This window comes from Bubalus kerabau, chromosome 2, assembly GCF_029407905.1.
Source record: "Bubalus kerabau isolate K-KA32 ecotype Philippines breed swamp buffalo chromosome 2, PCC_UOA_SB_1v2, whole genome shotgun sequence".
Classification (NCBI taxonomy): Eukaryota; Metazoa; Chordata; class Mammalia; order Artiodactyla; family Bovidae; genus Bubalus; species Bubalus kerabau.
The window spans coordinates 106,189,930-106,205,631 of NC_073625.1; the positions used below are offsets into that span (position 1 = coordinate 106,189,930).

The 15,702-nt window shown below is 37.6% G+C and overlaps 1 protein-coding gene across 1 annotated transcript in view; it reads right to left on the reverse strand.

Moving 5' to 3' along the window:
• Positions 1-15,702, reverse strand: part of LOC129643544 (actin nucleation-promoting factor WASL-like) — a 52,835-nt gene that overhangs the window by 712 nt on the left and 36,421 nt on the right. The gene's annotated exons all lie outside the window — the stretch shown is intronic.

Sequence of the window (15,702 nt, forward strand, 5' to 3'; positions counted from 1 at the left end):
GTCACTCAACATAGCACTCCCCAGAGCCAAATTCTTACATTGGTTCTGTACTCAGGCACGGAGGGGTAAAAAATGAGTATTAAAGCCAGCAGGAGGCTTAGGGAAGGTTCCTAAAAAGGATTCCTAAAAAGGGCTACGATGAGGGTTGAGGGGGTCGGGGTGGAGGGCGCTTTTCACTAAACAAACAACAAAACCTGCAAAAATGAAAGTCGCTGTGTTTAGGGAACTCATCACAAAATAAGGGACTTTATTAAACATACCATGCTCATAAATAATACAGTGTATTTACAGCTTGAAAACTTTTTTAAGTAGGACATGTATTCGATGTGTCGTTTCTAGTAGACTCAGGTCTTCTGAATTTTCTCCTAGGCTTCCTTGGGTTATAGAACATGCCATAAATTAAAAAAATTAGTCATGCAACTTGTTAAAGATGATTAGGCAGACTTTATTCAGGACCATTGAGTTGGGTATAGATAGGATCGTTGCAATCGAATTTTGCATGGGGGTAGAGAGGTTGAGCTCAAGTTTGTGTTTAGAATGGGCAAGTGGGAACAAGGTGAGGGTCAGTGGATGGAAAATTGCTGAGAGGGAAACGTTAGGGGTAAGGGAGATTTTTGGCTAAACAAATCAAGCAGGATTCTTGCTGAAGACAGGCCAAGATGATCAGACATCACCTTGGGGATGGTGGAAGATGAAGAACCTGATCATGTATTTAGGGTAATTAGGTGTATGTTGGGGGGAGTCATTGCTAAAACTATTTTGTGAGGAAGTGTACAAATAAATGCCTGGCTTTGGTTAATTTGTTTTAGTAGGATCTAAGCAAAATAAATTTGCCCTGATGAAAAAATAAGTGTACAAGGCTTTGCCTTCATAAATAACATTAGATCAATCTTTTGAAGAATATTTATACGAGGGTCTCAGAAGCCACAAAATTACTGCATCAGGTGTCAGCAAATTTAAAAACCAGTATACAAATTTCTGGTTTTTAAATTTGCTGACACCTGATGCAGTAATTTTGTGGCTTCTGAGACCCTCGTATAAATATTCTTCAAAAGATAGATCTAATGTTATTTTCTTGGAGAAGGCAATGGCACCTCACTCCAGTACTCTTGCCTGGAGAGTCCCATGGACAGAAGAGCCTGGTAGGCTGCAGTCCATGGGGTCGCTAAGAGTTGGACACGACTGAGCGACTTCACTTTCACTTTTCACTTTCATGCATCGGAGAAGGAAATGGCAACCCACTCCAGTGTTCTTGCCTGGAGAATCCCAGGGAAGGGGGATCCTGATAGGCTGCCGTCTCTGGGGTTGCACAGAGTCGGACACGACTGAAGCGACTTAGCAGCAGCAGCAGATACAAATTTCTGTAGCATCTGGAAGCCAAAACATTTCAGAATTTATGTATAAAATCATAGCTACAAAGTAATGGGATTTCTTTGGAAGGAATGATGCTAAAGCTGAAACTCCAGTACTTTGGCCACCTCATGCACAGAGTTGACTCATTGGAAAAGACTCTGATGTTGGGAGGAATTGGGAGCAGGAGGAGAAGGGGACGACAGAGGATGAGATGGCTGGATGGCATCACTGACTCGATGGACGTGAGTCTCAGTGAACCCTGGGAGTTGGTGATGGACAGGGAGGCCTGGCGTGCTGCAATTCATGGGGTTGCAAAAAGTCGGACACGACTGAGTGACTGAACTGAACTGAACTGAATGTAGTGACCATAGTTTAAGTGTTCCACACAGAATAATCAGCTTCACATGAGAAAATTCAGCAAAAGTTAACAAAAGTGTTTAAATAGTTTAATTCCACAATTTTACTGAAGTACAATGGCCACTCCTTGTAAGTACTACGTAAAACTCAGTCCTTTCCCACAAGTTTTTAAAGTTATCATTCAGTATAAGGGCATGAGAGCTGTTAGGAGTATAAGAATATAGCATTAGGAAAGCAATGTAAAATATTCTAATTCAATATTAGTGAGCAGGTGAGGCCTTGGATGTTATTGCCCCTATTTGAGATAGTGGTTATTTATACCAGTTCTCCTGATGTTAGAATCTGGGGTTAGAATGCTTCTATCTATAAGGAATGCCTCAATCTTTATATTTACATTACACATGCACAGACCTCAACCACCACCACCCCCCCCCCAAAACACACACACACACAGAGATACAAACATGCCAAAAGGTGTAGCAGGAATTCCATAGTAACATTAAATAGCTTTCCAGCACACAAGCAATAACATAAAATGTAGTGTAAAAAATATCCCTTTTTACAGCTGTGCAAAAAGCTATAAAACATTTTCCATGTGAACAATGAAACATTGTGTGATCTATATAAATAAAACGGTAAACTTGCCAGTGAATACCAACTAAGACTTACAAATGTCAAGTTGCAAGGGACAGAAACTCAGTTCAAACCACCTTCACCAGTTAAAACTGTTGGCTTGTGGTACCAGAACAGTAAGGATATAGTTGTCCCAAGCACAACTAGATCTGGAGTTCAAGGAGGTCCCTGAGCATTATGCTGAACATTTATTTACCTTTCAACGTATGCTCTTTTGGGGACTGTTCCTCCTAAAATCCAGTCATGTGATTCAGATAGAACTACCCGATATAATGCCCACCTCCTTTTAGGTTAAATGCAGAATGTAGTCCCTGTAGCACCCGATATGGATTTTTATATATACTATGTAAACTAGAGAGTCAGCTAATTTTATGTGTTTACATATTGACTTTGTATACATACATCTTGGTGGACTCATTACTTATCATTTATCAGTTGACTCTCTCGATTTTATGTAGAAATTCATATAATCTAACAGTGATAGTACTTTGTTTCTTCAGTGTTTGTAATATATTATTTTTCTTATTTTGTTGATCAGACAGCAAAATGTTGAATAGTAGTTATAGTAGTGTGCATCTTTGTCTTATTTTTGCATTTTTGTTGTTGTACCTTTAATTATGTTTATTGCTGAAAGTTCTGTTAAAGAAGTTGCTGTATTATCATAGATTCCAAAACATTGAATTTTAAAAATTATGAATGAGAATTGAATTTTATCAAATACCTCTTCTAAGTGTATGAAAGAATCATTGTTTTTATTTGTTCTGTTAATGTATTGAATTATGATAGATATACCTAGATAAATTTGTTAATTTTATTGCTAGTTAATAAATAATGTGTTTAATTTTCTATTTTTATTTTGGAATATGCATGCTGTAAACATTGATATTCCTAAGTAGCATGGACCTTGTTGAACCTTCATCCAATTTTGAAATTTTTATTAGACTAGCTTCTTGGAACTGGAAAAATTTTGTCTTTTACCATGCTTATGACTTATTTCCTTTTTAAAAAACGATAGATCTTTACTTTCTCAATTCTGTAGTTTGTGGTTATTGTACCTTTCTACCTCTTCTTTAGATATTTTGGTAATTTAAATTTGCTTAGAAAAATCTTTGTTCTAGATTTTCAAGTTTATTTTTTAACTTTACATAATGTTATTTTATCACTTATCTTTTTAAAGTGTCCATAATTAGTGTCTATCACAGCACCATATTTATTTCTTAGTCAACAGATTATTTGATTGTGTATTTGTTTATATAATTGTGTTTGTTATTTCTCTATTTAGTTTTAAAAATTATTTTAGCTACATACATCTGAATCATCTTCCTACATCAGGGGAATTTTATAATTTTACCTAATCTATTACCATGCAGTAGATTATTCTAAAACTTAGTGACCAGTAACGACCATAGTTTTATTTGCTCCTGATTATATGAATTAGCAGTTTGGGCTAGTTCTGCTGAGTGGCTTTTCTCCTGGTGCTCCCAGCTCTGTGTCTGGGGCTTCATTCTATATCACACGAATGTCTAAAGTCCCATTTGTTTCCTCTCTATGCTCTTAGAGTCCTTCTGTAAGGCTTCTTTTCAGTACATGCAGACTCAATAGATACTCAGAAAAAAGTAGTTGGAGAATTCAGCTTACCCGGGAGAAGCTCTTCTCTCTCTAGTATTTTAATTCATCAATTCCTCTTTGCATCCACAAGTCTCTGATATTTTTAAAACTTTAGTTTTTGTAATGTATATGATATTTTTTCCTAATTCAAGGGAGTTATGGTCTGTTACTATCTTCACCATTCTTTCTGGAGGCAGAAGAGAAAATTTAATTTCAAATACAGTTTTTTCAGTTGTAGAATTTGTTTGATTCCTTTTGATGAAGTTGTGTCTATGCTGAAATTTTCCTTCTTTTCCTCGTATTCTAAACATATTAAACATATATATTGTAACATGAAAAAGTGAATGTGTTAGTGGCTCAGTCATGTCCAAATCTTTGTGACCCCATGGACTGCAGCCCACCAGGATCCTCTGTCCATGAAATTCTCCAGGCAAGAATACTGGAGTGGGTTGCCATTCCCTTCTCCAGGGGATCTTCCCAACCCAGGAATCAAACTGTTGTGTCCTGCATTGTAGGCATTCTTCACTGTCTGAGCCACTAGGGAAGCCCTTATTGTAACATACTTGAGTAAAACTCTCATAACTGTAAGCCTACTTTTACTATTGTTTTCCTCTTCATTTGAATCATTCATTCCAATTTTTTTAGTATGGCTTATAATTTTTTTACTGAATGCTGGAGATTGTGATGAACAATTATGGAGATGAAGCTTCTGGGAGGCAGAGTCCAGGCAGATTACCTTGATCATTATAAAGGTCGGTATTCCTTTTATTCAGGCAGGTCTGTTTCAGGCAGATTTGTTTCCATAAACATAGCCTTTCTGGGGTCCCACATCAAAGTCTCGGTGTTGCAGCTTCTCCTTTAGCAATCTCTGAATTCCAATCCTCTGTCTGCCAAGCAAGGAATTTCTGCTCTGCAGTGGCCTCATAGTTACTGTTTTGTTAGTCTGTTCCATATCCAGATTTAAACTTCACAGATTTTCCAAGGGGAAAATCAAATATAGAGTTTTAGACTGACTTCTCGGTCACTCCTTTCCACTGAAATTTCTCAGTCACTTTCACTTCCACTGAAATTTTGTCAGTCTTCAATCACTTTGGGTGAAACCCTGTCTTCTCTTGCCTCTCCCCAGTGAGCCTATACTTTCTACTGAGACTCAGTTCCTTCACTTTGTGAATTAGAAATGCCTCAGGGAAAAGGCCAGGTTGACTTTAGAACTCTCCTTGTTATGTTTCTCTTCTTCTCAGAAATCATAGCTCCTCAAACCCTGTCTGTATCAGTTGTCTTCAAAGAGATGTTTTATATATTTTATTTTTAATTTTATGGTTGTTTCTGACATAGAATTAATCTGAGAAGTCCATTATAACTAGAATTTCTGTGAATTAATATAAATCATTTCACCAAGCTGAGCATACAAAACCAGGTCACAAATCTTTTAATTCTCAAATATTCCTAACTGTTGTCAAATAGACCAGGTATGACTTTCATCTAAACTCGGAATGTGCTAAGTCTTGAGATTTTCGGAGTTCCTTACTAAGTCCACAAGATCATTTTTACTCATTGTATTGATAGTTTATGGTGAATGATGTCGGATTTGTGATCTCTGAAGCAGAAGATTGAGCTTCGAGACCAGGGACCAGGCTTGATCACTCAAGAACTTTTGTGTAGCAGAGTTTTATTAAAGTATGAAAAGGGAGAGAGAAAGCTTCTGACATAGACATCAGAAGGGGGACAGAGAGTGCCCGCCTCACTAGTCTTAGCAAGGCCTTAAATGCTTTTATCAGACCCACTCCCACAATATACATCTTAAGATAACAGGATTAGTCAGAAGGTTCTTGTTAGGGAGAAACATATCCTTAAGCAAGATACATTGTTGTTACAGAATCCTTACTAAGACTAAGGAATATAGAAAAAAATGTTTGTCCTTTCCTCCTTCTTGAGAATTCCAGATCCCTATCTCCTCAGGAGACCCAGACCCCTCTCTCCTCCGCGGGGACCCTGGACTTCTTGTCAACCTGCCTAGGAATTGAGTCTCTCAGTATCATGACCAGAATATGTGATTTATTCACAAGGGAGGGTTTCTGTTAATGCTGTTGCTTCCATCCAGTGTTGCTATGAAAATCGATGGGTCTCTCTGTATGGTAGATAGTGTTTTTAGTGTATGATACAAATGTCACTATAGCTGATCTACCCTGATTTCTATAGTATGGAAACCCTTTTTCCTGTGTGAGTAGCACAAGCCTGCGATTCAAATCTCATAGTGATTTTATTGTAGGGATCTTTGGGTGGAGGTGGAATTTTCTCTTGGAAAGTGATGGCATGAGAAGGATTTCTTGCTTCAACCATATACTGAGCCAGAACAAGCCCTTTCCTGCAAACTTTGCGTGTCCTGATCCTCAAGTAAGAATGGAATTATTTCGCTCACTGTCCTAAGGTCTGCTCCAGATTCTGTCACTGGTTAAATCACATTTTGGCTAAGGAAAAATTTATGATGATACCAAAGAGCAGTCATTTAAATGTGATTTACCCAACAAGGTTCTCTATTTCTGGGTCTCTTTGGTTCAGTGAATCCCTCAATGTTGACATGAGGGCCGCTTTTAGTGTTAAGGAATATCCACTGATGTGGTTTACGTTGGAAAGCTACCAGAGAAGATGTGTGCATTTCTTACTGTGTTGTAACAGTTATCACAAATTTAGCGACTTAACACAAATTTGTTGTATTACAGTTTTCTGTATCAGAAGTCCAAAATCAGTCTCTCTGGGCTAAAATCAAGGTATTCCAGGGCCTTTTTAGTTTCTGGAACCCACTGCATTCCTTAGCTCGTGACCTCATCTTCCATCTTCAAAACCAATAGCATAGCATTTTCTAATTGTTCTGTCTCTAACATTTTCTAACTCTCATCCCTTGCCTCCTCCTTATGAGGATCCTTGTGATTACACTGGGTTACTTGGATAATCTAGAATAATCTCCCTATCTCAAGATCTGCAAAATCTCTTTTGCTGTGTAATACATTCACAGATTCTGAGAATTAAAATATGGACTCTTCTAGGGGCAGAGGGGATGATTATTCATCTTACCACAGAAGGCTTCTTGCCACTTGCATCATTATCCTCAGACAAGCCCACAGAATACAGGGCTCTAATTTTTAAAACTGAATTTAATTCTAGACATATTTCCCTAGGTCTTAACAACAGTCCTTGAGTAGATCTTTTTTTATATAGAATTCCATAACCCAAAGGTTAAACTGCTGAATTTCTATAGCTCAAGAATTTTTAGACTATGTCCTAATGTGCAGACCCTCAGAGGGTTAGGGTAGATTAGATAGGGATGGCAAGGAGGGTTTCAACTTGCTAATTGTTTTTTAGAGAACAGGTTTAAAATCTGTTTTTGTACTGTCTTGTGAAATTATGCACCAGGCATCGATTTGGAAATAGTTCAGTTTACCAAAGATTAATCACATGTCTCTCACAGGCCAGTGGAAAATGCAGTGGCCTCTAATCAAGCATCACAGCCAGGAAGCTAGAATCAGAGGAAAGATTGAACTCCACTAAAGTTTCTTCTCTGTCTCCTTCCACAAATCCAGTAATCCTGTTCTCTAATAGTTATTTTACATTTTGTCTATTTGTAACTGGCAGAAAGAAACAAAAAGACCTTTCGTGACCCTGTTGTTTTTTTTTTCCCCCTGAAAAATATGATTTTTACTTTATGACAGAGGTCTCTAGCTTTATGAACCCTTTACCCTATAGGTAAAGAAATATTTAACATTATCACCTGCTAGAGAAAGTATAAAAGAAATTTGAGAAATTAGTTTCTTTTATTTTCAAACTGAGCATCCCTAAACTATTTGTGTAGAAAATTAATATGTGTAGTATTGTGTACTATTAATATATGTAATATTGTGTAGAAAATTAAGTCACTAGAGAAGATTTGTTTAAAACCTCTTTTAGTAACTCTACTGTTTTCTTCAACATCTTAGTTAGAATTTTAATGTTTCCAAGTTTATGAAATGCACCTAAATGAGGGATACTCTAAATGCCAAGGACATTTTAAGTTTCAAAACAGGATGCCTTTATGAGATTCAAATTTAAACAGCTATCCTCATAAAAATCATTGGAAAGTACAGAAGCCACAGGGGGAAATGACAATAAACTTTTAAGTTTGAAAACTAAACTAGTATTTTGAAGGAAAAAAAAAAAAGTCTACTTCCAGTGCCTTTTAAAGATATGCAATAAGTTGGTTCAAGAATATACAAAGTATATTTTGTTTGATCTTCTTGGCTTATTTACAGATCATAAACTCCCCCAAAATGTAAGCCTTCCCCTACTAGTTTTTCATTTCTTTCAAGCCTTTATGGGCTATAAGTGAAAGTCATTCCATCGTGTCGGACTCTTTGTGACCCTGTGGACTATACAGGCCATCAAATTCTCCAGGCCAGAATACTGGAGTAGGTAGCCTATCTCTCCAGGGGATCTTCCCAAGCCAGGGATTGAACCTAGGTCTCCCGTATTGCAGGCAGAGTCTTTACCAGCAGAGCCACCAGGGAAGCCCAAGAATACCAGAGTGGGTAACCTATCTCTTCTCCAAAGGATCTTTCTGACCTGGGAGTCCAACTGGGGTCCATTGCAGATGGATCCTTTACCAGCTGTGCTACCAGGGAAGCCCATCTCATGGGCTATGCACTTTGCAAATGTTTAAAATTATGAGACTGCAGTACTGTCATTTTGAAGGAAAAAAAATTTTTTTTGGATCTATACACATGTTTAATATTTTATATTTTCAAGAAATTGGGATGATTTAGATTTGGGAGACAAGAAAAGAAATGGTTCCTTATAAATAAAAAGGTCCAGGAGCATATAATCACAGCCCTTGTTAGCTCTTCTATTTCTGTCACTCCTCAGGCATTTTAGTGCTTTCCATATCAGCAGTTTAAGAGAAGTGGTGCTTACGTCTGAAGTAAATTTAAGTTCCTTCCTAGAGGAGCAGAAAACCAACAGAAAGGGAAGGAAAGCCATTTAGACCTGTTTCCTGATTCTCATTTTGATCACCTTGATTTACTTTATTCTCTACATACTGGGGGCTTCCCTTGTGGCTTAGCTGGTACAGAATCTGCCTGCAGTGTACATACTGGATGAGTGCTTGCTTTTCTTGTTGTCCATATTATCTTTACTTCAGATTCAGAGAGAAGATAATTGAATTTGGTAGAAATGCAAAGCAAAAATCTTGAAAATTATTACATTATTGCATTGTTATTTCCATTTATATATGATTATTTAAATATGATTTGTATGGGGCTTAACTATTGTAGGAAAAGTCCTTTTCTCATTCTCCTTCAATAGAAGTTTCAACTCTAAACGTTCAGTTATTTATGTATTGAACATATGTTTATTGAAAGCTTCCTAATTTTGCTAAATATTACACACATAAATATAAATTAGTTATGGTCTCTATAATCACACAGTCTACTAAAAGAAATATGATAATTCTATTACTATATAATAAGGGCCATGGTAAAGGTATGTCTTAATACTTAACATTTGTTAAATACTTACTGTAAGGCTAGGAACTGTATCTACATTTTATTTTTCTAATAGCTTTATGAGTTAAGTATAAATATTATCTTCACTAATACAGATGAAGAATTGAGGCTTGACAATGTTAAAAGCATAGTGAATTCATAGTGTTAAATAATTTACTGATTGATACTTGTTACAGTTGAGGTATCCTTTTTGTGTGATTAATTCTTGAGATTTTTCTGTTTTTGATAGACTGATTGAAGTATCATCTAATACACATATCCTCTCTTTCAATCTCTATGTTAACTTTCAAGCTTATGACCTGCTTGTCTGCTTCCCCCAGGGTTCTGCCCATTTATCAGAGCCTCAGGGTGGTGGGGGAAAGATGGGGCCAAAACCCCTCTGACAATAATAGATTCTTGGGAGAAGAGTCCAGAAAAGGTTAAAAACAATACCCGAAAAGAGATTTACAAAATGATAACTGCAGAGAAAAGAAAGAAACGATATAGATGTCACACACATGGAGATGTCATTTTGGAAGTTTTAGCCCTTAGCACTGGAGCTCACCAGTGCTCTTGGCCTTGATCCACATAATCTTTCTTATTCATGATGGTGCTGGAAAGAGAGGAAGCCTTAAGCTTCCTTTAGAAACTGGAGTATAAAATAGATAAGAATCATCCGAAGGGAGCATATAAAATGGGCACCAAACCAGGTATTGAGATGGTGATAAAATTTATCTATACTATTAGTGAAACTCTTTAATAAACTTCAGTCACTGCTTTCCTTTAAAGTAGCAAATTGGTTATTTTGCCTGAATTGTAACTTCAATTAAGGTTTTCTGACCAGTGGTTATATTAAACTTAGTTCTGAAAGATCATGATAGTTGTAATATTTCTGTTTTCTTTTGTTTCTAAATCTAGTTCTTGTAATGGCCCTTTCAATGGAAGAGTAATCCAGTCTTGGAGCCCCTTAATTGTTCAAAACAGAAATACTACTGAATTAGTCAGGAGTCTATGTTTGCAAGTATAAGAATCCCAACTCAAATTGATTTAAATGATAAAGTATACTGTATTAGCTTACTTTGAAGATGGTACCTCATTGCTATCACCAGAAAACAATCTCTCCTGTTGTTTTCTGGCTTTTTTTCTTCATTTTATCTTTATTCTCAAGTGGCCTATCTATTAATGGCAAAGATGGTAATGAGAACTTTATGCATACATGATCTTCAGCACAAACTGGTTTAAATAATAAATGTTGCTGGTTCACATAATAGATAGAAGCCCAGATACAGTGCAGTTTGGGTTGTTGTTTGATCAAATTCTCTGGGATTCTCTTAGCCCATCTTTGTGTGTTAGCTATAATTATAGTGGTCCTTGGCCTCACAGATGCCATGTCATCAGAGTAAGAGAACAAATCTTTTCCCTCAATTATTGGACAAAAATTCTGAATTTTGTTCTGTGAAGAACAATGAAATCATTGCCCATTCTGGAACCAAAATCTAGAAGCAAGAGATTGAGAAACACTGATTGACATATACTAATCAGGACCCACTTCTAGAGTTATATCAATCCAACCCAGACCAGATGCCTATTATATAATGGGTGACAGGTAAGATGGATACTGAGAAAGGTAATAAAACCATGGAAGAACCAATTAAATTTCTGTAAAGTCCGGGGGTGGGGGAATATGGTGGCAGTGTCCTGTTGGGACAGTTTCATTGACTGACACAAGCCTCAGGCTTATCTGGGCCCTTCTAGAGTTAAAAGTAGAGAATGAGTGGGTCTCCATAAGGCAGAGAAGAGATTGAGGAACAGGCCAAGCAATAGCTCTCTGTACTAGAGTATACTTTTTAGATCACATCTCCAATTGTTCTGTTTTATGTTCTGCATGGAAATTAATCTTGTCTACTGCCATGGAGACACAGATTAGAAAAATTACATTTTAGAATTCTTAAACACTAAAAGGTGAATTTTTATTTAGAATATTAAAAGATTAGATAATATTTTCTAATGGGAGGAAAAATTGAGTTTTATAGCAATAGCATTGCTTATATAGAAAGAAGCAATATCTGTTTTTCTGGAAATGAAAGCTGCTGCTGCTGCTAAGTCACTTCAGTTATGTCCGACTCTGCGACCCCATAGATGGCAACCCACCAGGCTCCCCCGTCCCTGGGATTCTCCAGGCAAGAACACTGGAGTGGGTTGCCATTTCCTTCTCCAATGCATGAAAGTAAAAAGTGAAAGTGAAGTCACTCAGTCATGTCCGACTCTTTGCGACCCCATGGACTGCAGCCTACCAGGCTCCTCCATCCATGGGATTTTCCAAGCAAGAGTACTGGAGTGGGTTGCCATTGCCTTCTCCAGGAAATGAAACCTGGAAGAAAATAAATCATGTTCTAGGAGAAATTGGTGGAAAAAGTTTCTCCCAATCCTTTCATAAAATGTTAAAATTACCATGGCTTTCATGACTGATACGGGGACTTGATTCTAATGAGAGGACACACAGAATAGTCTTTGGTATTAGGAAGAATATTTATGCAATTTTTTCTTAATTAGAAGAATATAGTACAAGTAATTTGATCCTGAATACATATATATATATATATATATATTCCTGCCTTTCTTGCATCTTTATTGGGTACTTTTAAAGTTAAAGCTGAAATTTATGAAAGTTTCAGATTCAAGTATGGACTTCCAAGGAAGGATCAAAGTTATGAGACGTAATTTAAGACTATTGCTAAGTAAAATACTTCCAAGTTACCCTACCTTTGATTTATCTTTTTTATTAAAGATTAATAGTTTGAAATGTCAAAACATCACAGACTTGAGAAAAACTTAAGCCTTGTAAAGTTACTCTGTATACTTACATATGATGAGCCTTTCTGTCAGAAAGCAGTGTGGAGCTGAAAGCAGAGAGGTAATACCCGCCCTCCCCTGCTTCTAGCCCCAAGGTTGGGGTGGTTAGTGGTGGGGCATTTCAACTGCTGACAATACACATAGCTGTCTTCTGGCCCACCTTCATTTGTCACTCTGCCTCTATAGTTATTTTTTCACCTCCAGGTATGATTTTGATTTGTGCAGAGAACTGAGAAATGAAGTTCTGTCAGCAGACATTTAGTGCTGTGACTAGACAGTAGTGGTTTAGAAAGGTTGCTGTTTGAGTCTTCATTTCTAGTGGAGGTAAATTAAATGCAGGAGAAAATAATAGATTAGATAAACTGTTCTGTTCTTTCAGCTATCTGGGAAAGAGCCTTACAGGACACCCCACATCTGAAAGAATTCAGCTGTAAATTATTGAAAATGGCATATTACAAATACACTTGGGATAATTTTTAAATTAGCTTTAGAATAGGATTAGATGTCACTCCAGTTTAATGTATTCTCCCTGAGGATCTCATTGTATGTGAACACTGTGCTAGCCACTTTGGGAAGATACATAATACTTCTGCCTTCAAAGAGCTGATGGTCTCAGTAACTAGAAAGACATGTAACTTGCAATAAAAGACCCAAGAGAGCATATAATAAATGGAGAGTGTTTTAGTTATTTTCATGTCCAGTCATAGAGACTTGCTGGGGGTTTTCATTAGAATTCACGTGATAAAAAGAGAGAGGACATCTCATAGAGCTCCAGGGTAAAAATCCATGCCAAGGCAACATAGGAGGGTGAAGGGCCAGAGATTTTTTGTGGATTCAAGGCAGCTGGTAGGACCCCCGCACAAATGCTCTACCATTAGTGTGATGTGACTACTTGGGTATATATTTTTTTTCTCTGCCTTTCTGCTGTCCTCTCTTTTAGAGTTCAAATTCTCAAGAGAGAATCTGTGTGACTTAGCTAATTTTGCTGAGCTTTTCTTGCCCAGCAATGCCAGTGGGTAGAAAAACTGTTTGTTGGGGTTGAGGAGAACAAGCATGGTCTGTGATGAAGGACACTGTTTCCTTGGGGTACCTCTTTCACCAGGCTTTGTGAGTGTGTGGCCGGGAGTATTGTAACCAACATGAAAATAGCAGTAAGAATATTGGCAGTAAATTCTCAGAGAAATCAAAGAAGGGAGTACTTACTATGGAATTGTTAAGCCTAGTGAAATTTCATGGCAAAGAGGGATTTGAGCTATGTCCTGAATGATGAGCAAGAATCGAGTTGTAGAGACTAGGGAGGAGGGATTCTAATAAAAAGTGTTGTGCCACCTGAGTAAGTACAAAAATTCATAGTAACTGGGATGAATTTTTAATATAACTTAAAAAGTTTGACTGTGAGCCCAAAAACACTTATAGCATTTAATTAGTCAGATTAAGGACCAATTTTCTAGTGTGGAGGTGAAGCCAGGAGCTTTCCCCCCCCCCCCCCCCACTAATTGAGTGGGTCTTTATGCAGAAATTTGATCTCCAAGTAGAGATAACAGTGTGCTGACTATAATGCCATCCTCACATGAACTAAGAGGAGGACAAAGGGGGAAATTTCTAGCAAAGGGGAAGGATAGTTTCTTAAGGCTCCATGTGAATTATATTAGCCAATAGATTGAAGCAGAAATAGAAGTATCCAGTGTTCAGCCTAAGTCAAGAGGACTTGCTTTTTGCTTTTTTTTTTAAATCAGCTTTATGCCCTTCTGCCATTGCCATAGGAAAAATAGGCCTAACCAGCTCACTGGATTCAGGAAAGAGAAACATGCAGAGCATAAGTTCCACGGCTGGGTTACTAGCCCATTCTAGACTAGTCAACCTCTAGTCAAATCACTGATGAATGAACTAAGTAAATGCCACTGAGATTTAGAGGTTCTTTTTCACATAGTAAGAGGTGACACAGGCAGATTTCTTCAAAATATGTTTGTAGATGTAGTAGCTTTAACCAGAATGGGGTTGTGGGCGTGACAGGCACTCAAAGTGCCACAGACCTTCCTCCAGCAAGGAGAAAGCCCAAGACAAAGAGACAAACAAGTCAAAAATTGATCAAACAAAAAACTCTAATAAGGAAGAATGCTTTTCCTTGTATAACTATAACATATACAAAAATCTCAATCCTTGGTGCTCTGGACTCTGCATATGGATGGTAAATTCAATGTAATGGTTTTAAACCAGGCAAGGCAAGGAGTCACAGCCATCTATTGGAAAGGCAAATCTGTTGGTAGCAGAGACTTTCTCATTCTGTAAACACCACTCATGGGGAGCTGTAGAAAATGCAGGACAACATAGATATTAGAATCAGGAAGTGCACATGGGATTTCAGGTATGCCTTGGACCAAAACACAGGATCCAAGAGCAAGACTTCCTCTGGGGAAGGATCTTAGTTTTATGAGGTAGGAATGTCAGCGTAGTTGTTAAGAGTATCCTGCAGAAGCTTGAGACTAAGAGAAGCTTTTTATATCCATCGCTTCTTAGACTCAGGGCAAGAGTGACTACCATTAGTATGCTTGGGGCAGTTGTAAGCATGCTAGCAAATAATAGACTTTGCCTCCCATGTGCTATTCAATAATTTTACCTTGATTTTATTTAAATAATTCTTTTGGTACTCTGTGGTTAATGTGTTTTCAAGGAAAAGATGGGACTATGTATAAAGCTTCCCCAAATGTAAAGTGAGATTTTCCTAGGCAAGGTATGGCTCAAACCGAAAGAAATGTGTAACACTTAAAAGATATGAAGAATAGTGTACATACACCATTTCCTGTGGTTGAAAAGACAAAATTCTTAAATATATGAAACAACTGTTAACCATGGAAAAACCTTAATTGGCCAAGGAACTTTCTAGAAAAGTTTTATTCTAGAAAATACTTTAGGATAGCATTCAGCGTAATAATTCAGCATAATCTCCTTGGACTGCAAGGAGATCCAACCAGTCCATTCTGAAGGAGATCAGCCCTGGGATTTCTTTGGAGGGAATGATGCTAAAGCTGAAACTCCAGTACTTTGGCCACCTCATGCGAAGAGTTGACTCATTGGAAAAGTCTCTGATGCTGGGAGGGATTGGGGGCAGGAGGAGAAGGGGACGACAGAGGATGAGATGGCTGGATGGCATCACTGACTCGATGGACGTGAGTCTGAGTGAACTCTGGGAGTTGGTGATGAACAGGGAGGCCTGGCGTGCTGCGATTCATGGGGTCACAAAGAGTCAGACACGACTGAGCGACTGATCTGATCTGATCAGCATAATAAATGTAAGGCTGGAACAAAAGCATTTAATTTTTTCTCTTTCTAAATTGGTAAATATGTTAGAAATAGTAAACTATGCTATTGTCTAGGGCAGACTATACTA